A 25,237-nucleotide genomic window follows, 5' to 3' on the forward strand; every position below is an offset into this window, starting at 1 on the left:
CCACCCTTTGCTCTGCATACATTCTCCCTGCCCCCATTCCAGCCTTGACACTCATTGCTGTTGTCTTCTGGGCCACCCTGCTCAGCCAGGCCCAGGACCTCTCCAGTCCTCTGAGCTGCTCACTCCTGCAACAGGCCTTGGATTGCCGCTCCTCCATTTCTTACCTCACTCTTATAGTTTGCCCTACATGGTTGCTAGGGCTCAGCCTTAATTCTCAGCAGTGCCCCAGCACAGCTGTACCCTGGTCGTGGGGAACATAATCTATGTAGCTTCTCAGAACTGGCTTCTATGAGGGTCAAGATTCTGCTCTAATCCAGGCCACTCCATAGCCTGGAAAGACACTTTTCTTTTTGCTTTCTAGAAAATGCAAGATAGCGTTGCAGACTCATGTCCAGTCCCAGGTGTTTGAAGAGGCCGCATCCTGCAGGAGGCTGACTTGGATAACAAGTGTCCCCTCCCAAGATGAGCTAGATGTCCCCATCAGCTCTACTCCATGGTGCCCACATGCTTCCTGGTCGTCTACCCCTTTAGCCGTCATTGTGTCCTTGCTTCTTCCTGCCACTCCACCCCAGCAAACAACACCAAAGCCCCTCCCTGCTCTAATGGTAGATACAGGTCATTATTTCATTTTTATGTTTCCAGAAGATTGAATATATTCCTCCTGCCCTCCTGTTCTTCCTTTCTTTTCTTCTTTACTGCCTCCATCAGTAATGAGAATGGAACCTACAGTCCTCTACAAGCCTGGCGAACCCTCTACCAGCAAGTCCAGGCTAATATTGTTTTGTGTGTCAATTTTCTTATTTAAAAAAATAATCCTTTGGCCCCAAATCACATTAAAATTGCCTCAGCATTGCTAAACTTCAGGGAAGTATGAACCAAAGCCTCAGTGAGATGCCACATAGTCGTAATTAGGCCATCTACTATCAAGAACAAGCAAGCAAAGAAGAAAAAGAGAAAATAAAGCCTGGGATGTGAGGCACTGGGAGCCAATACACTCTGGGAGTGGGGTACACCCTGGGAGTGGGGTATGTGAAGTGGTCACCCACTGTTGAACACTGACATTCCCTCGGAAGAAGAAAACAAGCCTAACACTGCCGCATGTTCTTACACCGTCACTTCCGCATATCGACCCCAAGTGCTGAGATCTAGAACACTGTGTCGTCCCCCACCCCCCACCCCATCCATGGCAGTACATTCACCGTGGACAGAAGGTAGAATGATCCACAGCCATCACAGGAGGGGCTAAGACACCAGGAGGCCCCATAAGCCATCACTTATGGGGACAGAAGGAACCGTAGGTGCCCAAGCAAAGACTGCAGAGTTGGTGTTCATGGGGTTCAGTGCGGGGAGGTGGAAGTTCTGGAGACGGTGACCACACAGCACAGTGAAAACGCTCAGGAAGGTTAAGGCGACAACCTTTATGTTGTGCGTATAATCCCATGATTTTACAGAATATAAGTCCTTGGCTTCAGAAAGGCCACAGAGAGGCCTCCTGGGAGAGCGAAGGTCATTTCCTGACCAGGTGATGGTGACACAGACATGCTTAGTGTATACAAGTTCTCGTATAAAAAATTGAATAATAACACTGCCCTGGGGACATTGGAAAGGCATCAATAGATTATACATCCTTAGGATGTATCTGATTGTGACATCCAGGGCTGAGTTACACAAACCCCCAGAGTCATGGTGAGCCAGGAAACCCTAAGCGTGGGGGTCCACACTGCTTTCACGTACTTCTCTAAAGGGGCGCACTGAACCAAGTGTGGGCAGGATCATGTCTGTAAATGTCATTTTACATTGAGTAGATGAATGGCCCTGAGACAAGGCGGGTTACAGGTTGTCAGCTCTGAAATTGAGGTGATACAGACAAGAGGCACCTGATTTCCCTTTGATGAGGAAAAGCTGAAAGACAGTAGTCAAGTCCATGCATCCAAGTGAGGCGTCCACCCCTGACCCACAGCTATGAGGAGTGGAACCCGATCCTCAAATTGGGAGGTCTGGACAGCAGTCCCCCATAGGGGGCCTTGAGGGTAGTCAGCCCAGCCATGGCCTGTCTGCCTAGCAACACCCTGTGCAGTGGCCCGGGAAGCTATCAGGTGTTATCTGAAGCTGACCTGTGGGGACCTGTGACTCAGCAGTCAGGAGCCTGTATCCTGGAGTTCTGTTCTCTGGGGACACAGGCAGCACCCTGGACCTCTGAGCCTGCTCTTCCTCCATGCTGCTTCCTTCTGCAGGAACTGCATGGTGTTACATAGAAGGTAAGAGTTCACGGGGGAGGGCGGAAAGCCAGAGATGAGCTGCTGTCCCTGACCAGAGGCTGGCCTCAGGCACACAGTTCAGAGCCTGCTCTGAGACTGCACTCCTGGCCTCTAGGTCCTTTTTGTGGGGAGCACTGCCGGAATGTCTGCCTTGGGAGAGCTTGGAGGTTTAGACGTTGATCCCAGTGCTGCCACTGGCTGCATTCTCTCTAGTGGTCACTGATATGGGTGGGGCAGCCAGCTACTCCAGATGGTCAGGTTTGGGGATAACTAGTCTGCTCCTAGAATGGGCACCATCCCACATGGAGAGACTTGTCTGTCCACCCTCATTCTGGCACTTGACACCTCAGAACCAGAGGATCAAGGCTCTGATGTCAAACTTGGATGGAGTGAGGAAGGCCCCACAATGAGGAGGGGACCGTCTAGCCTAGTCAGTGGCGGTCTTCAGCAGGGACATAGTGGTCACTGTAGGACAAGTCTGGGAATGTTGATAGAGCCCGGGGGTGGGGCTGAGGGAATGGGGTTGGCAGTGCCATGAAGCTGAATGCTCAAGTTCCATGGAAGCTGAGCAAAGCCAGAACTCAGTATGGAGAACTGGGCCAGGGAGCGATAGAACCACGCTTTTACATAAGCGTAGGGGGGCCAAAGCAACCCCCTTCCAGAGGCAAAGCCTAGGTTACTGTAAGGCATCAGCATTAGAGCAAAGACACGGGGCCTAGGGAAGTTGTTATTATTTAGTAAATGGGTTCAGGAAGGCTGGTCCTCGGGGCCTAGATGGTCTGGAGGCTGGGGGCTCCCCAGAGTTCCATAGACTGCCTTTCTGGGGCCATGTGTGTGTCAGAGGATGTTGGAGATACCTGTGCTCTGAGGGTGGACTGGAGGCCCTGCCTTATAAACCTTCTCTCCAGGCCTCATTTCCCACACCTGGAAATGAGAAGTCAGTGTGGTGGCCGAACAGGCAGTGTACAGTGCTCAGAACCCCAAAGATGGAGAGGAGCTTTTTGTCTTGAAGGCCACATGTACCTGAAGAGCAGAGTCTCCGTGTCTCTTCCTCTGTTCCCTGTTCTCCCTCTCTCTCCCTGCCCCCTCCCGCTCTTTCCCTCCTTGCCTCATTTCCTACAGAGACTCCCAGGTACACAGGCGTCTCTCCAGAAGGTGGGAGCACATCTTTATCCTTCCCCTCAGATCCTAAACATGGAAAGCACCCCTCCTCCTCCTCTAGTCTGTCACTTCCTGAGAGAGGCACTGGGGACAGGCTGAGTGGAGCCAGGCCCTCCCCAGGCACAGCTCCTGGCAAGGGCTGGATGGTGGCTTTCACACTAGGTAGGAAAGAGCCTCCAACTGAACAGGGCCAGGGCAGAGGCCTGGTCAGGGAACTCCTGTGACTAGAAGGGTTGAAGAACTGGGGCAGTGGCTCCATCCTAGCAGCCCTTGGAGGAGCTTCAGCATTGCTAAAAATATCTTTCCAAAGCCAAGCTCGGGCTGTGCGCAGTGGCTGGAAGTTTGGTTCCAGAGTAAAACCGCTGTGTGTGAGGGGTAAAGAGGTGCAGGGAGCCTTGATTGGCTGAGACCCCGCCCTGATGAGGCGTCTGGCTAGTATGGAACGCCCTGTTCATGGGGCCAGAGGTCTGCTCTGCTAGCAGGTTCCAGGAGATGCCTGGTGGAGGGAGTTGTGTGGAGGAGCAGGGCCCTGGGAAATCGGTCCAGGTAGCTCCATCCCACACCAGGTAAGAGTGAAAAGTCAGGCTTTCCCAAGTGGAGGAGCTGGGAGTAGAAGGTAACTTGGGGATGATGCTGAGCCACACTGGCCCCTCCAGTTTTCTCTTCCTCCCCCTAGCTGCCTGGAGGGTTCCATAGGACCTTGTCTCCAGAACAATGCTCAGCTCTCCTACAAAAGCCTCCCAGGTCTATGTTCTGAGGTCCTGCATCAGTCTTCCAGAATGGTTTGTTGGGCCAGCAGGCAGTGTGCCAAGGAGCAAAGAACGTGGCCAAGGGTTGGGCTTTAGCCAGTTTCCTGGTCAGTCCTGCACTCCGTGTCCCTCCTGGCAGAATAGAAAGCAGAGACGGCTGGAGGTGGCAGCAGCCTGTGGGGTTGGGACATTAGCACACAGGCCTTGAACACACGGGGCATGGAGGCTGGCGCTGTGCTTGAGCCGGGTTCCAGGCAGCCTGGCTGCTCCTACATTGAGCTCTGTGATTATTAGATGATTCAGCAGGTCCCAGATGCCCATCCCTGAGCAGTCTGTCTTCTGCACCACGAAGGAACACTTTCTAAGGCCCAGAAAAGGGGAGGTAGAGACCGGACAGGGTGGGGCGCTTGATCTGGGTTTCCTGCCTCTCTCTGGACTGAAGCTATCACACAGAACACCTTGCCTCACACAGAGAGAAGGCACCACTTCTACAGACTCATCTCAGAGGCTCATAGTTGACCAGGGTGATGGGTAGGCAGAAGGAAGGACAGGACCGAGGGATGATGAGCCCTCAGAAAATTTGAACCTGGGAGGGGACCATGTCAGGCTCCTTGGGCAAGCAGTGGGTGAGGTTGGCTGGCAGAGTGCAAAATAGGGCTCCTTACACATTTCCAGCTGCCTGTTACCAACATAGGTGACCTCATCTGCAGCCAGAGCTGGATTATTACTTCTCTGTCCATATGTGACCTCATCTGCACCCAGAGCTGGATTATTACTTCTCTGTCACTGTGATATATGCCATGACCAAGGCCACTTAGAGAAGGAAGGACTTATTTGGGCTTACAGGTTTCAGAGGGATAAGAGTTCATTGAGGCAGGGAGACACGGCAGCAAGCTGCAAGGCCTGCAGTAGGGACAGGAAGCTGAGGGCTCACCTCTTGAACTGCCATCAGGAAGCAGAGCATGCACTGGAAGGACACAGGCTCTGAAACCTCCAAGCCCACCCCCAGTGAAACGCTTCATACAACAAGGCCATGCTTACTAAGCCTCCCCAAACAGTGCCGTCAATTGGGAACCAAGAGTTTAAATGCCTGAGACTGTAAGGGATATCTCATTCAAATGACCACAGGGGCCCTTGTAGATGTGACTAGTTACTATGAGGTCAGAGTGGATTTGCCCAAGACCAGGACAGCTGGCTGACTAGACAGGACACAAGGAGGAGGCCCTGGAAAGAGAAGGCAGTCGTAGAACGACACAGCCCTAGCTCCAGAATGATAAGCAACCACTAGAAGCTGAAAGAGTGGAGAAAGAAAGTTCTTCAGCGCTAACAAGGTCACAGTGGACATGTCTCTAGATTCCAGCCTGCAGAAGTGTGAGGGAATGAGCGGCTGCCTGAGGCCCCCAGGCTGTAGCTCTTTTCTCCATCCACAGGGACCTCACAGAGGGGCAGAAATACATCCACAGAGTTCATGGCTCTCAAGACCCTCCTGGCTGGGGGAGGTGGAGTAATAGGTTCTATACTTTCAGAGCACAGATCTGGCCACAGACTGCTCCCAAGAAGTCAGAAAATAGGTAGTGTCAGTGAATGCTGGAGTTCAGGCCCCCAGGAATGGCTGGCTTACATCTGGTGCCCTCCTGGTCTGGGGAAGGCACCGAGTGACTTCGCAGGGTCTTGAGTTCTCTCTCTGTAAAATGGGGCCTTAGGCAGAGCCACTAGGAGAATCGACATGTTCTGAGGTTGACCCACATCTCCATGAATGGTTGTCACCCACTTCTCTCTAACAAGGACAAATTGGCACAACATTTAAGTGGCACCTGGTATCAAATGGCGCTGTCTTCATTATGACTGTGGCTGTCATCACCGGTGCTGTGGCAGGTGTTTATCAACTTTTCCTGTCATCTTGCCACTTCAGGCAAAGGTCCAAGGCCTCCAAACAGAACAGCAGGTGCCAAATGCTTACCCTCCAGGGAGCAGATGCAATGGCTGGGAGTGAGTGGGCCTGAGCTGGCTCCATGTCAGCCCTGTACCTGTCTGTCCTGTTGCTGAGAGGCAGACCACAGAAGGTTTTCTGGCAGGAGACAGCCAATGAGTGACACCTCCCTGTACCTGCCACCTCTTGCGGCTTGTCTGCTGTAACCTGGCTCAGTGGTTTTAGGAGTTACTGTGGTCTGGAGAGCTCAGTATGGTGGCTCTCACGTCTGGCATGGATACAGGACCAGCAGCCTATGTTTCAGCAGGAGGTTGGTTGTGGGGACTCCCGACCCACACCACAAGGGCTGGGATGCATCCCTTCACTCATTCGCACAGACTCAGTGATGCTCAGGTATTTGACACCAGGGCCACCTCTGAGAAATCTCACCTCGCAATGATGAGAGAAGCACAATGGATTTTCAACATGGGACAGTCTCACTGCAGCCTTTGGCAGTAAGTTTAGTGGTCTCGTGGCCTGATCCCTAGGGCACGAGTCTTCTGTTTCTGCTCACCTTCACAGATACTCAACAATTGCTTCTGCTGTAGGCCAAGGTACTGGGTTTCCTGAGACCAAAGGTAGGTTCATTTAAAGAGCACCTCCAAGAACTCCTGGGAGAACTAGGAAAGGGGTAAGTTGCCTTCAGTGGGGAGCTGAGGTGTGTAGGAGAGGCGGGGAGAGGTGAGCATGGATGTCCATGCCCACAGCCTCACTTGTCAAGCAGGAGGCTCTCCCTTCCGTACTCACCTTCTGGAGCTCCAAGGCAGAGATAGGAGGAGGAGAGCAGTGCTGGCTCCAGTCCAAGGCTACTTCTCTCTAGACAGCTTCACCCAGGACCAGCATCCCATTCTTGTGTCAGTACAGACTGCATTAGGACCTAAGATGAGCAAGGGACTTGATTTCACCTGAGACAGATGACGGAGATCTGAGGCAGGCCTGAGGACTGAGAAAGTTGTGTTTCACGTGGATTGAAGTGTGTGTGACTGGACACATCTGTCCCTATGTTTGCACTTGGGGCGGGGCTGCTGTGACAAGAAGACTCCTTTGCCCACCTTTTATCAAGTATTTTCAGGAGTAAGCTTGCTTTGGAGACAGGGGAAAGCTAGATTACTTTTTGGCAGATGGGATTTGAGGTGAGCTTTGGAAAAGACAAGATGGCCAGGGGTCGGATCGGACAGTGGCTAGACCAGACGCATGTGTTTGAATTGGTAGCCAAGGAGTATGTGGGCTACAGGCTCAGTGGTCGGCTCTGGGCTCTGGGCTGTGATTCTTAGACAGTGGCGAGCCTGCACCCTCCCCAGGGGTTCCTGAAAAGGGTTCCTAGGGACTCTTGGGCTCTCTCCTCCATGGCAGGGAAGATGGAGACTGCTGAGCAGGACATAACTGCCTTCTTTGGATCCTCTGCTTTGGGAATACAAAATGCTGAGCCTGAGAGTGCCAATGGCTACCTCCGGTAAGCTCCAGGGTCCCTGAGGCAGGGCGCCTGCTGGCACGGGACCAGCATGGGACCTGCTGGTGGGGCCTACTCCGTGGCTCCGTGGCAAATAATTCCTGCAGCTGTCAGGCGTTTCCTTCGCTAGCCTTCAAATCACTTAAAAATAACTCGTGCAGGTGAGTCACTTGATCTGCCTCGTTGCCAGGAGCAGCCTGTCTGCTGGCATCTTTGCATCCCAAGGCAGGGGCCCTCAGAGCAAGGGAGGTCACTGCGCCAGGCTCTGTCTCCAGGGGCAGATGAGCAGGGTAGCCTCAGGCATCAGGACAAAGGGAAGGTGTAGTGATTCATCCACAAGGGCTCTGTTAGGCAGCCCAGTGGTCTCTCTTGGTTCTGAATGGTTGTTAGGGAGTTTCCAAAGATGCTCCAAAGTTCGCCAGGCCTGGGATCTACCCTCAGATGTAAGTCTCTGAATTATAGGAGATATCCCAAAGTTATGGCTGTGCTCTGGCTTGGATTTTAGACTTGCCTTCAGAGGCCACAGAAGCCACCTCTCTAGGCTCCCCTGAAGTGTTCGCACTGGTCTCCTATCACCTCCTTCCCAGCTGATCTCACCTTGGCTCCAAGGCCATAATTTCCCCCACAGAGAGTCGTTTCCCTGGCATCTATAATGGCAGGGTCAGCATAACCTGGGCACATCTTCCTCTTACTGAGCAGCTGTAATCAGGGGCAGGAGGTATAGTATCAATGAAACTAAAGACCCTCTTGCCCCAACAGGGAATCACCATACAGCATAAGGACTCTCAGATAGGATGGGTAGCCACAGACCTTACACCAAGAAGAAACCAGAATGAAACACTGACTGGGGAAGCAGCAAGTATTCCTATAGTCACATGCTAAGTTGATGAAGCCTCCATGATCAGGATCTGCCAGGACCAATTATACGGTACTAGTGTCTGAAGCCACAAAGGTCGAGGCCTATTTGTTACTGAGCATAACCCATGCTGACTAGCACACGCTGGGATTCTCTTCTGTGCTTCCCATTTTGCTAATTTAATAGGCTGAGGATCCACCCTGAGATCAGCTCTGAGGAACTTGGCCATCACCTATGGCTCTTTTATTCTATTCTAGGGCAGTCTGAGACATCTAGTCTGTACAGTGCCTGCATCCTGCAGAGCTGAGCACACCCGCAGCATGAGGGCAAGTTTTGTAAATGAAACCAAGTTGGCCTATGGTAAAAGCAGCCAGGTTGGAAGCCATGCAGGGCTGGCCCACATCAGAAGCAGGAACCTGTTTCATCTCAAGTAACAGGATGATGGAAGCAGTAGATCAGAATCAGGGAGAGCCATGGAGCAGAGTTCAATTGACTGTGTGGAGGGAGAGCCATGAGCAGTGCAGGGAGAGCCATGCGCAGTGCAGGGAGCAGAGTGCAGAGAGCAGAGTTCAGTTGACTGTGTGCAGCAGAGTGTAGGGAGAGCCATGGGGCAGAGCAGAGAGAGCCCTGAGCAGAGTGCAGTTGGCTGTGTGCAGCCGAGGGCAGTGACGCTTAGGTGACCTTCCTCGCAGGAGAGCAGGCATCCTAATTAAAGAGAGACACTTGTGCTGCCCTTTGGGCTATCATACTATTGAAACAGCGGAGCTTACCCATTAGAATTTTGGCTGGCATCTCATGCTGGGGGAAGGGAAAGGCTGAGCCTGGTGTCGGTCATGGAAGGAACTTGCTTCTAAGGAAGAGACAGCACACCTTTCTTCCTGTGGACCAACAGATCACCTTGAAGGACAGACTAGAGTGGAGAAGAGTGGTGGGGACTCGTCTTGACCAGGGTCACTTAGCTTTCATTATGCCCCTTGCCTTTTCCTTAAACCTCATTTCCGTATCACTGCCAAAGCCAGGCTTGGCCTTACTGGCCTTTTCTGGGACAGACTTTCACAACCAGAGCTCCACCCTGGGCTTTTCATAGTCGGTCACCATATCTGCTCACTCTGTGACTTTGGGAATGTCACCTGTCCTCTTAGCCTCCACTCCAAAGTCTGTTAGGAACCTCTTTCCATTTCGCACCTCTCAAGGGGCAGTCACATCACCATAGTGTACAGAGTCAGATGGGTCAGAGTCAAGCCGGCTCAGGGCACAGGGTCTTAGACAGTGAGGTCATCACTCTGCCTCAGCCCAGTGAGGCAGCGTGTGTGCCACAGGCAAGGGTTGTAGGTCAGAGGATGGTGTGCTGACTGGCCCTGCAATTCCTCTCACCCTCCACAACACCTCCTGTGGCTCCTGGTCATCTAAGCCTGAGGCAATGCTTAGCAGCCCCATGCCTGAAGAGTCCTCTGAGCCCAGCACTGCTGCTGCCCCTTGGCCCTCTGCTCAGTCCCCTAGTCCTGGCATGCTCTCCCCTCTGCTGACATGGGGTTCCCTTTGCTCCTGCTCATCCACTCTGAGATGTCTGCAGGACCCCACCCTTTCTAGGGAAGCCTCAGAAGGAGCCGGGGAGGGGGTGCTGAAGTGACTACGCCTTAAGGCCAAACAGCAAGGGGGGGGGAACATGGCCCACATGGCCCAGCTTACCCATCTGCGGGGCTCAGCATCTCACATCAGGATGGCAAACACAGGCTGAGAGGTTGAGAACTCACAGTCTTCCCCAGTCCAATTCAGGCAGGACAGAACTGGTGAACACCAGGGCTGTTGAAGCCTGAACTGGAACTCTTGACCACGTCCGTCCGTGGTGGCAGTGGCCTTGTCCTTGGGCACCCTCTCACAGATACCTCACTCTGAGTGGCCCAGAGTCAGCCTCACTCATTCTATTGGTGCCTGTCTCTCCCACTGAACTTTGTGCTTAAGTGTGGGCTTGGCTTCTGCTATCTCCACTCAAAAGAACCCACCTTTCTGTTCCCAACCTGCAGTGACTTTATCCAGCCTGCCAGCCCATCCATGCTAAGGCCACCATCCTACCTCTTGGGCCATCCTTGGCCACCATCTCCTCACAGCAAAGCAGCCCGCAAAACCACCTGCAGCCTAGCTGGGAGAGCCATGGGCTCCGGAATCTGCAGCACCTGCTCCCTGCTCTGGCCTCTTTCCTGTCTGCTCTTCTCCCAGTGGTTCCCCAGAAGCTGTGAGCAAGTGGCAGATACACTCCCCTGTCCTCCTCAGAGCCCACCGCTGCCCCAACAAACTCTGCCTGACTCCAAGGAAGCCTAGAGGTTCTACAGGTTTACTGGGGCTCTTGTCCTTCCTGTGTTCATGCCTCTTTATTATTCCTTGCCTGCACGCCCTCCACCGTCTTTTCAGATGCTCGGCTAGCCTGGTCCTGGATGTTGGCATGCTGCACACCACCACTTCTGTGAGTTTTCTCCAGGGACATCTCAATGTCTAAGATGACCACTCTCCACTGTCTCTCTGCCACCCTTCCCCTGCTTGGTTCCTCTTCTCCTGCTCATAGCATGGCATTGCCAGGGTCCTGTCTCCCAGACTGGGAAGGACTCGGAGGAGCAGCAGCACACAGCACGCGCTCGGTGGCAAACAATCTCGAAGGGAGCCCTGGCCATCTCCTGCCCACCGCTTCCTGCAGCTCTCCCCCAGCCGGGCGCTGCCTTGAGTGCCAGTTTCCTTTCACACTTGAAATTTTTATCAAGGCTAAATCTCCAGGGTCACAAAAAGATCAACGAAATTCGTTTTCAAGGACCCGGATTAAATTTAAACAGAAAAACAGTATTTATCCAACCCAGGAAAACATTTATATAAATGTGCTTACATAATGCATTAAAACACCAGGAAAAGCTACGTGTGCTGCGGCACCCGCGCTCCTCACGCGCAGAGGCAGCATATGCTAAAGCCGCTGAAATCCGGTCTGAGCCTTGCTCCCTCACAGCTCTGAGATTAAATCTGCAGCTCTCCCCCTGGAGAGACACCCTCCTTTCTTTGTTGGTGTCCTGAGTGGCTGGCGGGTCTGCAATTCTGTAGTGCAACGAACCATGCATGACAAGGGTGCACCGTGGGGCCCTGGGGTAAACACTAACTCTCCGTTTCCTCCCACTCGGAGGGGTGGGGTTTTGTTGGCGGCTTTGGGGAGTGCAGGTCCCCAGGGTCCGTTCCAACAGCGCTGGGGGGGGGGGCGTTTCTGGTGCCAGCAGCGGACCGGGGCTCCTTCGTCCTGTCTGGCAGGGGCGAGGTTGGTTCCACCCACAGCGCCCAGCGCTCCCGCAGCGCTCCCATGGAAGCTTTTGTTCTCTAAATAGCGTGTGACTGACAATTTATTCCTCCAGGTTGAAAAATAGTTAAGTCAACGAGACATTCTCAGAAAACCCACACTTGAATTGAGGAGTGGTGATTCAAAAGTTGGAAGAGAAAGCAGTTGGGATTTTAAGATGATGAGATGCGTAGGGTTTTTTTCCCCTTTCTTTTTCTGGTATTTTTGAGGTCAGTGACACAGACACAAATCAATGAATTTTAAGAACTTAATATCGTTTTAAAGATACATCAGGATACCTGTGGCAAATCTCCTGGCCAGATTTTACTGGGGGGGGGGGGAAGAGCAATTGGTGGTGGTGCGCGTTGCAGTGCTTCCCTAACCTCTGACCTCATTTCCCCTCCACCCCCTGCTGAAGACCCCTGGAATCCTAGGTTCAAAGCTTGTACAAGCACTCCCAAGAAAACAGGGGGAATTGCTCATTTAAAAACAACACCATGAGGTCATTGATACACACTCTAGATTTGAGCATAAAATACGGTGAGTTTAAACATTGGTGACATTAATAAGAGCCCAGTGTCCAGAAGTAATGGCCTGTGGCCCCTTGGGTTGGTCACACTGGTTTGTAGTACCCTCGTTGGTTCTGAGTCCCTTTGAGGCTCTGGAGCTTGGTGGTTCGAGAGGATTCCTTAGCAGAGGCCAGCAGGAACCAGATCAGATACAAAGGAATGTGGGGCCCTGTGGTAGTGGGGGAGAGAATCAGAGCTGGAGACTTGATCATGTCTGCAGGTATCTTCAGGGCCAGCACCTGTCACAGAGAGTGACTTTACCGTGGCCAAGAGACAGGTGCCAGGGCCACTATTGAACTCTGGGGTGCAATGGGTGTGGGTGTCTGTGGTTCTGGATAACATCACTGCCCAAGGCTCCTGCCTGGAGTCCCACCTGAGGTTGGCACCTATGTCCCCAGTACTGATGTCGTCTGATGTCTAGAGGCCCAGGTGAGATGATCTCGGCAGTCACTTCTGTCATTCACTGAGAGCTGACCAAGGACTCTGACCACACTGTCACACTAAATGACAACCAGGGGTTCCGGCAGGAACACACATGTTGAAGCTGAGTGAGGACTCAAGGAGGCTGAAAAGCCAGTTTTTTCTTATCTCGGAGGTTTCTGAGATAAGAAAACTTGTTAAGTTATTCTGGTATAAGAATCCCCAGCAGTAGGATTAATAACAAGAGAGGTGCCGGACAGTTTCTGGGTAGATGTCTTTGAAAGAGCCAGGTGGCACTGTGAGGCTGTGTCCTATCAAGGTCTCCTGCGACAGCTACCTTTAGCCCTACAGGAGACCTCCTCAGCTTCTCAGTGGCTATGGTGACTCCATTTGGACTTTGGTGCCTCTCACAGCCTTTTCTGTTTCCCAACCGGCAGGGCTCAGAGAGGGAGCATTAAGAGTCGGTGCTCTGAGCTGCCCAAGGGGAAGCTGTTTCTGATCTAGCATGGCTTGGCAAGTCCCAGCATGGAGTTCCCTGGTCAAACAGCTCCCAAACCAGGCCAGATCTACTAGAGTTTAGGTGAGAGACACCCTCAGCTGGGAACATTTCTTAGTGTTATGACTGTCAGCTGCCAGGCTCAAGGGGATTGCAGGGAGGGCCCAAGTGCCCTGCCGCATCACTCTGTAAGGGCCACCACAGCAAGGTCCTCCAGATGGGCTCAGACAAAGGAGACTTAGCCGGAAATCTCAAAGGCAGGATGTTTCCCTCCACTTGGTTTTACAGACGGGAACAGCATGTCCTTTTCTGGCCATCCTCTGAGTGTCTGTATTCTGATCTCTCCTCATGCGGACCACAGACTCAGTCTACTGACACTTACTAGTTTAGGTTCGTTACCTTATGACTGTAGGGGGTCATTTTCTTCTGGGAGAGGGAGAAAGGGTCTATGTCACAAAGTCCAGGAGAGACGTCGTCATTGAAGACTGAAAGAGACTGTTGAAGTTGTCCTTTTGTCAGGATAAGTGTAAGGGACAGGTTTGACAGGTTTGACTGGGAGCCTCAGAGGTGGAGGTACAAAGACAAGAAGCAGCATCCTGCTGGGACTGGCTGAGCACAGTGGGGAGGGGCCAGACTAGAAGTTAGAGCTGAGGCAGGATGCCTTTGTTCTAGGGAACCTGGGAGGGCTGCAGGCCGCAGGGCAGTACTGGCCAAGCTGAAGCCAGCTCCCTCCTCCTCTCAATGCACCTGCTCTCCCACCCCTCACACCAGTGCCCTCCCCACACACCTGTGCTTGTCATCCACCCTCCCCCCACACACACCTGTACCCGCCCCACTTGAGGTAGCAGTGACCTTGTGGCCCAGGAGAGGACCTTCAAGAACACATCCTAGGAAGACTGGGGAGGAGGTGGGAGGCAGGAGGTCCACAGTGCCCGGTCCACTGGTCCACTGACTTTACTCACAAAACAACAGTCGAAGAGAATTTAAGGACTGCAGAGATTCAAGCCCTGAGAAGGGCAGCTGGGTGTTCACCCTCATCTCATGAAGAATAGAGCGTAGAGCTAGAGGTGCCCCTGTTGGGGGGGGGGCAGGGTGCACCACTGGGTGCTTAGCAAACCACCGGAATGCGGGGGGGGGGGGGGCACTTGAGCACTTCCTTCCCTGTCTCTGCAGGAATGGGAACTCCTAGGAGATGCCATAGTGGGACAGGGGCTGGCTGTGCAGAGGCTGCTCCAGGGACCAGGGGCACAGGAACCAGTCGTGAGTCCAGGCAGGCATGGTGGTTGACACATGTAATCCTAGCACTCCAGAGGCAGAGGCAAGAGGGTTCTAGGTTCCAGGGCTGCCAGCCCTGTCATAAACAAACAAAAGTAAGAAAGTGAAATAAGTTTTCAAAGAGAGAACGGAGGAAGCTCCTGACAGGCCAATCTTTCCCGGTTCAGGTTTGTCCTGACACAGGAAGGACATCCCCATCCTGTCCCCCAGGAATACCACCTGCTGCTATCAGTGGACCCCATCCCAGGCTTCCCCTCCTCTGTGTCCTCAGCACTGCCCTGATGACTCAAGTTGAGGGATGAAGATGCCAGGATGCTGAGGGGTTCCATGTCTGTCACTGGGGACCCAGCTGAGGTACCAGGCCTGGAACCTGTGCAGAGGTTCTGGGAACCTGTGGCCTTGAGAATTCCCATCTCCACAAAAGTCACCTGGTGCCACTCCACGAATCTACTCTGTGGGTTTCACAGCCCCACAGGCTGACAGACCCTCCCCACCAGATGCATCCACAGTTCTGTGGAGAGAGAAAGTGGTGCATTAAGGAAAGAAATAAAGACAATAAATGGCTGCGTGTCAGTACAGGCCAGGTTCTGCCACTGGTGAATTATTAGAGAAAAACAATGGAAGGAAAAACTGGGCTCTCAGGGCGTTGGGGATTAAAGCTTAGGCCTGCAGCCCTTCCCAAAACCTGAAGTTTAGCAGCCCAGGTCGGCAGAGCTCCCAGCTCCCAGAATGAGGGTGGCTTGCCAGAGGCTGTGGCTCCCAGGAAGGGCAGACAGATGGAGGGAGAGAAGAAAAGACAGGAAGACCTTCACTTCTCACGTAGAGTGGGGACTACCAGGGGCTCTGCAAAAGGCCTCAGAGGAGTTCGTTATTCTGTGGCAGCCGTGGGTGTGTTTTCTAAAACCCACTGCTTGGAAAGCCTCGCGCTTCTTTCTCTTCCTCCTTCCCTGTGGAGGCAGAGGATTGTGGGAGCACAAAGCCGCTGCAGGTGCGCTGCTGGGTCCCCAAGAGCCCCGCCCACAGCAGGCCTGCATGGCTGGCAATTTGCAAGCAATGAGGGAGTTCCTCTAGTCCCCCCCCCCCACAATCCCCAAAAATGAAGCTCAAAGGCCGTACAACACACTCAAGCCTCCTCTAGCCAGGGTAACAGTCCAGCCATTCCCTGTACTGGCTGATTTTATGTCAACTTGACACAAGCTAGACTCATTAGAGAGGAAGGAGCCTCTGCTGAGGAAATGCCCCCGTGAGATCCAGCTGTAGGGCATTTTCTCAATTAGTGATCAATGGGGAAGGGCCCAGGCCATGGTGGGTGGTGCCATCCCTGGGCTGTGTTATGCCCAGATTGCAGAGTTCTGGACGTAAAAGCAACCCAAGTCGAACCCAGACTCTCCATGTGTCCAGTGCATTGGCACCATGTGAGAGCCTTGAGCTCAGTACGGATGGAGTTTTTATCACAGCCGAGGTTGGGGTGAGGGATTTCTAAGGTTTAGGGCCCCTGATTGGCTGACATTTGTCTAGCTGTCCTGGTGAAAGGGGATGGGTGTGTCCTGGGCTAAGGGGCAACAGGTGATTCTATCTACAATGGTTGGAATGTTAGGTATTTCCTTTGGACTCTTAGGTACTTTTCCCTTGGATGATCCATTCCTAGGTGGTGCCTGGGTGTTCTCTGTTGAGCCTGTCAGGGCTGGGTCCTACAGGCTCATGATCCTAGGTTCTATAAGAAATCAAGCCGAAGAAACCAGGTGGGAAGCAAGGCAGTAAGCAGCACCCTCCATGGCCTCTGCATCAGCTCCTGCCTCCAGGTGCCTGCCCTGCTTGAGTTCCTGTCCTGATTTCCTTTGGTGTAGAGCAGCAATGTGGAAGGGTAATCTGGATAAACCCTTTCCTCTCCAACTTGCTTTTGGTCACGGTGTTTTGTTCCAACAATAGAAACTGTTCGGGTGGAGGTTCCACCCCAAGCTTCCTCCCCGCCCCCCCCCCAGAGTTGCCTCAGTCCAGACTCCACCCCTACGAAAGTCAAATGATGACCCCTCCCCAGAGATGCTCTGGACCACTCCCACAGGCTATTTAAACTGCCACCCCCCAGGAGAACAGACGTGTGGTTTTCCGGTCTTCCTTTCCTGTCTCTGCTCTGGGGGTGGGGGGCTGGAAAGCCATCCGGGAGCATTTGTATCCATTAAACCTGGGCTCTCTGTGGTTGCCATCAACAGTTTGAGGCTCATTCTGAGAACAGAGAAGCCAGGGGTCAGGGAGGTAAAAGGGCTTGCCCTCAAGTTCAGTTAGCTCACACTCTGCTCAGTGGTCTTAATCACATTAATATCGTTTCCCATCTGCATAATTGAAAATCACCGCAATGCTCTGGTCCCTGTGAGTGGCCACAGCTGCCTGCACCTCGGGGTGGTGTATGCAGAACAGGCAGGCCTGGGTCCAGTCCCCACTGCGATGGCTCCCTTCTACCTTGGTGTCTGCATCTGGAGGGTAACATCTGGTGGACAAATGACCTGCGATGAAGGGGTTCCACGCCTGGCTGAGCAGAGCTGTCCCCCAGAACACAGGCATCACCCCACTGCAGCTACTGCTAACAGTCAGATCCCTGACCTCCACCTCAGTTTCCTCCTCTCTAAACAGACTCACAGTCTTGCCCTTGCCAGAAGGTTCTATGTGCCTGAGAACACAGCCCAGGCCTGGCTCTCCAGGAGCCGGGGAGCCCAGCCTCCTAATCTCTTTTACTTGGCTCCCAATACCCAGCTATACATGGCCAACTCCTTCCACTTCCAAGGTTATAGCCTACCACTTTTTAGAAACAGAATCTCTACCTGAAGGATACTCTCCCACTTGAGAACAGAAAGAGCCGCTTAGGAGTCTGTGTCTGAGGGTGACAGGAGAGAGAGAGAAGAATCAGCGGACTACCTGGAGAAGGCTGTGTCTCAGCATTAACACCGGAAGGGATAGATAGCAGTAAGCAGTCACTGGGTTTCACATGCAGTCGAATAGCCTCCCAACCTGACTGACACCTTGGAAGCTGCATGCCAAACTGTGGGTATTTTACGAAGCCACACACCCAGCCAGCATCCCAGAGACCACTAGCAACCACCACCCAAGCCTTGGTAACCACACCAGAAAGCTCTCCAATTTCTACTGGGCCTTCACCAGACTCAGGGGAAAAACAGGTTTGTCTAGAAGCCAGCGAGCTGGGCAGCTCTAGTCCCTGGCATCGATCTGGCCTGCAACAGCTGCATATGAAATGGACGCATAATTTACAATCTGCCTGATGGAGGCCGCCATCCAAGCCCCCTACAGCAGGAGGACAGGCAGGCAGGAATCCAGGATCCTCTCCAAGCAGGAGCCGAAATCCAATTTCCATCCTGTCCTAGGGACTAAAAGCTCTCTGCCAACAGCCACACTGAGTTCACAGATCCAATTAGCCACTGCCTGAGTGACTCGCTGGGCACATGGGGCTGGCTGGACTTCCGAGTTGAGCAGCCCCAGGCTGTGGCTCAGGGTTTGGGCAGCCCTGCTGTACTCCGGTGCACTCTGCACCTAAGTCGCCATGGCCAGCCTCCTGCCTGGTCCATCGCCGTTGTCTTCTTCTTTACCCGAAAAAGGGCAGTTCTTCCACCACTCCAGCTGGCACTATGTCTGGCCTTCATCCCTGCCCTCCCTTTCCACAGAATCAGAGCAATTCACCCTGTGGTCTCTGCTCTTGTCTGGCACCTTGGCCTTGGACTAATCCATGTTCCTTGTTGCTATGCTCCAACATCCATGTCCTCATCGTGTGCGCACTGGATAGGCCCACCTCCACTGCTGCCCTACCGTTGGCAGCAGAGCCCCTCATCAGAATAGCCTCGAAGGGCATGAGGCTCCTGGATCTTGCTGCTTCGTCCCTGGTGCTTCAGCCTTGCAGAGCCCATCTGGCTCAGGGCTCCAAGGATGCATGACCCACACTGCCTCACCAATCTCCTCAAAACTCTGAAGTATATTAGCATATGAAAGCTCCACAAAGCCTGTCAATTAAATGCAGCTATATAATTTGGTTTCATCTGGAATTTTCCAGATTACCCAATGCAGATGCATTCTGTGTGAGTCCAGACTGGCGTGTTACTTGGCAATAGCTGAGCTGGAGTGGACCCACGGAGCAGACTTGGCATCCATCTTAACAGTAAATAGCAAACGCTCTCACGGGTGCACACACACACACACACACTGCAAAGTGCTTTGTGTTGATCCTCACAGACAGGCACTCTGCTCACTGTGCTCTGTGGTAGCTGTCACTGTGCTTGTCTTGTTGAGAAAACTGAGGCACGGGTTGCTATGTAATGCACGAAGCGGGATGTATCTGTCAGCTATGGCTAAGTTGCTGGAGTAACAAACACCCCCTTCCAAGGACCCAGTACATCTCCTCCTTGAGACACTTTAGTGTGCATCTCCACTCCAGCTCCTAGGCTAGCCAGGCAGCCACTGTGCAGGCTGTTCCTGGGGATGAGCAGTTCAGAGCTTTCACCAAGTGAAATTCATTAGGTGATCCACCTTTCACTGGTGAGTCAGTCAGCTCTGCTCCCAAGTCCATCAGTTGGACAGTTCTCTTTGACCAATAATACAAGCAACCATGTGGAATACTGGCCATTCAACCACAGTGCTGGCTGCTGCCGTGTCCCCAGTGGTCCGTGAAGTCTCCTGATCTTCATTCAGGGAAACTTGCATACTACCAAGAATGGCCAGCCTGGGCTACACCTCTGTGTGGGGCTCTACTCTGGGCCTCTCACATTCTCTCATAGAGTTCTGTGTAGAGTCCCCTTACCTGCTGCAGTTGACAGCACTGTCCCTGTCACCGAGTGCTCCTAGCCCTCCTAGGGGAAGGGATTCCCATGATTCTCACTTTACCCACCCCCTCTGACTTTACCATAGCTGAGACCTGGAGGACTGGGCTCTGTCCGGCTGCTCTGACTTCCTGCCGTGTGTCCTGGGCAAGGATCTTTATGGCTGTTAGTCTGACATGTAAAAAGAGCTGTAAAGAGACCCAGGAACAAGGTGAGCACGTCTTGGGTTCCAAGCACCGCTCCCCATAAGAAAGAAACATTGGCAAATGGTAGATCCCACAGAAGAGTCAGGAGCATGCTGCCCATGACAACCTGTGACAGTCAGGGTCATAGATGGCCAGGCCTGGAGCTGGAAGGTGGCAGAAATAGTGGCCAGTTATTTTAGGATTAATAATTATTGGGGGGAGGGGTGGAGGACTTAAACCCTGTCTTGCTTCTGGTCCTGGGGACAGATCTGTCCCATGGCCTGAGCCACAGGTGTTTCTTAAGTACCTGTCACTAGGCTGAGGAAGTCCCTGGTTCTTGAGTTGCTAAATTTTTACCAGAAGTAGAAAAGCCAGGGCCCTTTCTGTATCTTGAGATTTTTGTAATATAATCTGTGTGGTTTTCGAAATATAATCTGTCTGTGTTAGTGGTTCTCAACCTGTGGGTTGTGACCCCTTTGGGAGTCCAATGACCCTTTCACAGGGGGTCACCTAAGATCCTCAGAAAACACAGATATTTATATAATGTTTCATATAAGTAGCAAAATTACAGTTATGAAGTAACAGCAAAATTAATTTTATGGTTGGGAGTCATCACAACACGAGGGGCTGTATTAAAGGGTCGTAGCGTCAGGAAGATTGAGAGCCACTGGTCTATGTGGTTGATTTTGGAGGTTAAACTGACCTTGTGTGCTGGTGATCAACTCTCTTTGTTATGGTGTGTTTAGATACTGGTGGATTTGACTTGCTCGGGTTCTCTGACATCTACATTAACAGCAGGTACTGGCCTGTGCTAGACTTTTCTCATGCTGTCTTTGTGTAACGCCAGGGCAATGCCCACTCCCTAGACTCTCCTTTTATATTTTGGCAGGATAGGAGCTTATTTTTATTTACCATGCAAACACGGGTAAATCCACTAGGGCCTGTGGCTTCCTTTGTGGGCAGGTGCTAGGCTAAAAGTCCAGCGTCTCCACTTCCTCCTTAGCTTTTGAACAGTTTCCCAGGTCATCTAAGAACAGAACACAACGCCAGTTGTTCGTGATGCCCGTGCTCCTACAGCTTTGTCCTGCTGCCTCCGCTCTGCTTGTCCCTTCTCTGTTTCCCCCATCAGATACAGGGGCTTGTCTGAGCTATTGATCCTGAAAGGCTGGTTTTGGTGATCTCTCCACCATCGTCTGTTTTCTAGCTGGTTGTTTTCTGTGTTTCCTTCTTCCTGATTCCTGCAGCTTCGGCTTGTGCTTATCCCACATTCCGAAGATAAAATCTCCTTCCCTGACAGGAGACTTTGCCTACTCCAGACAGGTGCACAGTGCTGAATTGCCCTGTAATCTCTACTTCAACAGTGGCTCTTGGTCTGAAATGTGTTTTAATTTTTGCTCAGTTAAAATATTTCAAGACTTTTCTTTTGGTTCCCTCCCTCGTCCCCGTGGTTATTTAGAAGCATGCTATTTGGTTTTCTGAGCATTTTGAAGAGGTTTTATTTTTTTTTCTCCCAGATATAATTATAGTATTGATTTCTGACTTGGCCATGATGTGCTAAAGAAATGCTCGCTACATGATCTGTATCCTTTGAAGTTAGTGTCTAGCTAGGGGTGTGATTCAGTGGCAGAATGTTGACATAGAACCTACTGATCAGGGAGGGAATGGTGATGGGACTCAGCAGTAGAGCACCTGCCCAGAATCCACCTGTGGGGGGCTGGGGGCGTGGCTCACAGTAGAGCACCTTCCTAGAACCCACCAGTGGGGGGCTGGGAGGCATAAATCAGCAGTAGAACACCTCCCTAGAACCCTCCAGTGGGGGACTGGGGGTGTGTGGCTCATCAGTAGACCACCTGCCTAGCATGCACGAGGCACTGGATTTTGTCCCCGGCACCACTGGCTGAGGCTCCGAGCAAGTGTGTCAATGAGTCCGCACCAGGTGCTTCTGCCACTCACGTCCCTTCTGTCCTGACTCAGCTTTTGTCTACTGCCGCACATTATCATGAAGAGATATTGAAATCTAGACTGTTCTTGTATGTTTTCTAAACCTCCTTTCGGTTCTGTCACTTTTTTCCATATTTATTTCCAAGCTCTGTTGTTCTGCCCATGCACATTTGAGATTGTTATGTCTTCTTGCTGAATTGATCCTTAGATCACTATGAAATGATTCATGGTCATGATTCATCTTTTCACCCCTAATAGCATCCTTCCCTCTGGAGCTTTAAAAATGGTTAAAAATCACCCAAGGGTTTGTGCTGATTTGATGCAGCTTCTGAGACCTCACAGTGCAGAGCCAGACTCCAGGGAACCCCTCACAGTACAGAGCCAGACTCCAGGGACCATGTCACAGTGCAGAGCCAGTTCCCAGGGACCTCTCAGTGCAGAACCAGTGGAACATGAGAGCCTCAGCCCTGCATCCATACTCCTAGAGAAGAGCAAGGACTCCTTCACTCTTTCCTTAGATGGAAGCAGAAGACAAATGTCACTGAGTCCAACATGGCCTGAAACCCCTTGTGCACACCCATACCCTTCTTCTGTGGGCTATGGGCATTGGTCCAAATGAGAGGTCACACAGTCACTTGGTGATTTTTTTTTTCTGACTGGTAGTGCAGAGATTTGACCACTGAAGTTGTACAGAACAGAACCTGGTAACATGGGAGCATTCTATTGGGATGAGTAAGTACCAGACTGGGGCAAAGGATGGGATCCAGGACACCCGATATGCCTTTTCTGAGGCTTGGGGGTAGAAGGTACTAGTGTGGACTGGAGCAGGAACCTGAAGATGAATTTCTATTTGTCAGGCCCCAACCCAGACAGGGATACCTGACATCACCTTTGGGGGGGCAGAGGGGGTCCAGGAAAATATATATCCCATTGATCAGAGCCCCTGCTGGAGGCAAACTCCTGGTACATTTGCTGAAATTCACTAAAGATCCTGGCCTACAAGGCTGAGTGACAGGCCCAACACCAGATCATGAAAGGGAGCCTGGCGGTGTCATGCCTCTGGGACAAGAAGGTACATGGAAGGAGTCACCCACGCAGAAGACTTGACTGAGTGGCAGTGAAAGATAGGGTATTCCAAGCAGAGGAATCTCTCTGTGTCTCTCTGTCTCTTTGTCTCTCTGTCTCTGTCTCTCTGTCTCTCTCTCTCCCTCTCTCTCTCTCTCTCTCTCTCTCTCTCTCTCTCTCTCGCGCGCGCGCGCGCGCGCGCGCGCACACGTGTGTGTGTGTGTGTGTGTGTGTGTGTGTGTGTGTAAGGCCTCAGAGCTGAGTCTAGGGAGAGTGAAAGCTTCAGAATGTCATACTTCCAGCCCTCTCCCAGCCTTACCCACAATGCCCACATTAGTTCTGCTTGGCACAAGCGTGTGTGCCACTGCTTCCTCTCTGACTTGCAGACATCACTAGCTGACTGCGGCTGTTGACCCTGAACACAGGCCCCATATTTCTCAGAGTAGGATTGGAAGCCAAATCATCTCTCACCACAACCGCTTAAGCAATTCATTCTCACCCGATTTTACCTCTATGTAGTCAAGGACCAGATTTCATCCAGGTCTGTTCTCTCCTTTCTCCGACTGGCCAGGAGCAAGAGCAGATGTGAGACCACTTACTTGTAGCCACCCTCAACATCACCCAGATGAATGGCTAAGGGGGACAGAGTTGGGGAATGAAGACAGAGAGAAGGGACACGGAGCTACTGTACCCACGCCCCCACTGCCCACGCTCAGAATTGCCCAGTTGTAGCTCATGTCAACTGGTAGAGGCAAAAAGTTTGGGCCCTTTGGGGATAGAATGACATCTCCCCAACTCTATTTTTGACAACACAAACATTCTGCGGCTGACCAGAAGAGTCTTCTTGTGTGACGGTCTTTCAGGAAATCAAGAAACTTAAAATCCTTCTTTATCTTGTTTGGATGAGTGACTCAAGGAGGCTCTTTACTGATATGTCTAAGCCACGTCTTACATGTGTGCTCACTAGCCTGCCCGTGACATACACAAGTGCGTGGACCCCAGAATGCAGCCTTCATTGCAAAGTAGACTGCATTCAGGCCTCTGGTTTGGAAGCTTTTAACCACCTCTATTCTTGCTGGTATTGAGGGTTGCCTCCAACTCACAGCTCTAGACTAAGCTGGGATTTGAGGTGAAAAGGATATGTAGAAATATGGAGGGTTTCAGAAATGTTTGCACAGAGGCCTTCTGGCCAGTAGGAGGGCAGGGGACACGCTGCTGGCCATTCTGTCACATTCTGCTCATTTTCCTGGCTGGCACTGGTAGGGCTGAAGGCTGGAAGCTTCATACAATCGTCTCATACAATTGGCTGACCCATTGGGGGCCCATCTGTGAACAGGCAGCGTCTGTTGACGTTCTGATGAGAATACCTGGACAACTCCCTAGCTGACTGTAAGAAGCATAGCGGTGTTTTCTTCCCAGTCTGTGTCTCCAAGAGCTGGCTGTGGAGAATGAGGTCTCTCTCATGGGGCCAGATGCCCACCTGACTTGGACAATCCCCTGAGGTTAAAAGAAAGCCTACTGAATGCAGAAGAGGGGCAGAGGTCAGGGACTGCCTCCTGGAGATCAGCAGAAAATGAACCTTCAGCACCACCTTCGAGGACAGCTCCCGCCAGCTTTCTGTACCTGTAGGCCTCTCGCACCTGCGGATGCCTCCCATTGAGCCCTCCCCCCAGTACCCCTCCCATCACTACAAAGAGCCACTGTCCCTGCCCCTTGGTGATAAGGGAAGTCTTGGCTGAAATGGGGAGACAGCATTAGCAGGTTATCTGGACTCTGGGCCTCTGGAAGTGCTCTTTCACACCCAGGAGAGGTGTCAGCAAGCTGGACAGAAAGAAGTGCGAGATCAGGGGTGTTCCCGGGAAACAGAACAGCAAGGCTACAGCAGGACATTTGGTGTGATGTGCAGAGGGCCTTGGGTAGGCAGTCCTGACCTCTGGTCTGGAATCATGTGGTAACAGAGATCAAAGAGGGCTTGGAGGAGGCTCAGAAATAAGAACTCAGGAAGGAGAGCACAAGGTGTGGGCCGGGAGGAAGGAGGTGATCCATGTCCATCAGAAGAGGGGCTGAGCATGTGGAGGGGCACCTGATGGGGGAGGCCACTTTCTTGCCTGACAGGGCCAGGAGGGCAGATGAGGGATGCCAGCTAGTGAGGAGAGTCAGACAGATACATCAAGGAAGAGGAGGGAAAGTGTGGACCGAGCAGAGGGACACAGGCTGGGAAAGCAGAAACAAGGGATAGGTTAGCAAGGAGCCTAGCACAGCTGATGAAAAGCCCAGTGGGGCCCTCGGGCTAGAGTCACAGCAGAAGCTTGGGTGTGTCATCAGTGGGCTTTCCCCAGGTCTGAACCAGGTTTAGATGGACGGAGAGTCAGGAATCATGGTCACAGACGGGAAGTTGTGGGGCAGAGTGTGACTAGCAGAAGAGGGGAGGAGACTATGGCGGCGGAGTAGAGCCAGGAAGGGAGGAGGAAGGATAGGCTGCTGCTCTGCCTTCCAGGGGATCCTCTTCCCTTGGAAAACCAGGCATCTGGAGCTGGGATACAGAAAAAATGGGGAGAGAAGAGGGTGAGGTGCTCTCTGTAGGTAGACAGAGTGTCCTGTCTGTCCTGTCAGAGATACGTGTGCATGTGCATACGTGTGTGTGTGTGTATGCTTCTCTCTCTCTCTCTCTCTCTCTCTCTCTCTCTCTCTCTCTCTCTGTGTGTGTGTGTGTGTGTGT

The 25,237-nt window shown here is 52.3% G+C and overlaps 1 long non-coding RNA gene across 1 annotated transcript in view; it reads left to right on the top strand.

Moving 5' to 3' along the window:
* The first annotated feature begins 2,164 nt into the window (after positions 1-2,164).
* LOC126500898 (uncharacterized) overlaps positions 2,165-25,237 on the top strand; it is a 35,129-nt gene continuing 12,056 nt past the window's right edge. Inside the window, exon 1 of the long non-coding RNA XR_007591456.1 lies at positions 2,165-2,258. This is a non-coding gene — a long non-coding RNA (uncharacterized lncRNA). The remainder of the gene's footprint in view (positions 2,259-25,237) is intronic.

The sequence above is a fragment of the Alexandromys fortis genome, unplaced genomic scaffold (genome assembly GCF_014885135.2).
Source record: "Alexandromys fortis isolate MF-2015 unplaced genomic scaffold, M_Fortis_MF-2015_v1.1 scaffold_7, whole genome shotgun sequence".
In the NCBI taxonomy this organism is placed as follows: Eukaryota; Metazoa; Chordata; class Mammalia; order Rodentia; family Cricetidae; genus Alexandromys; species Alexandromys fortis.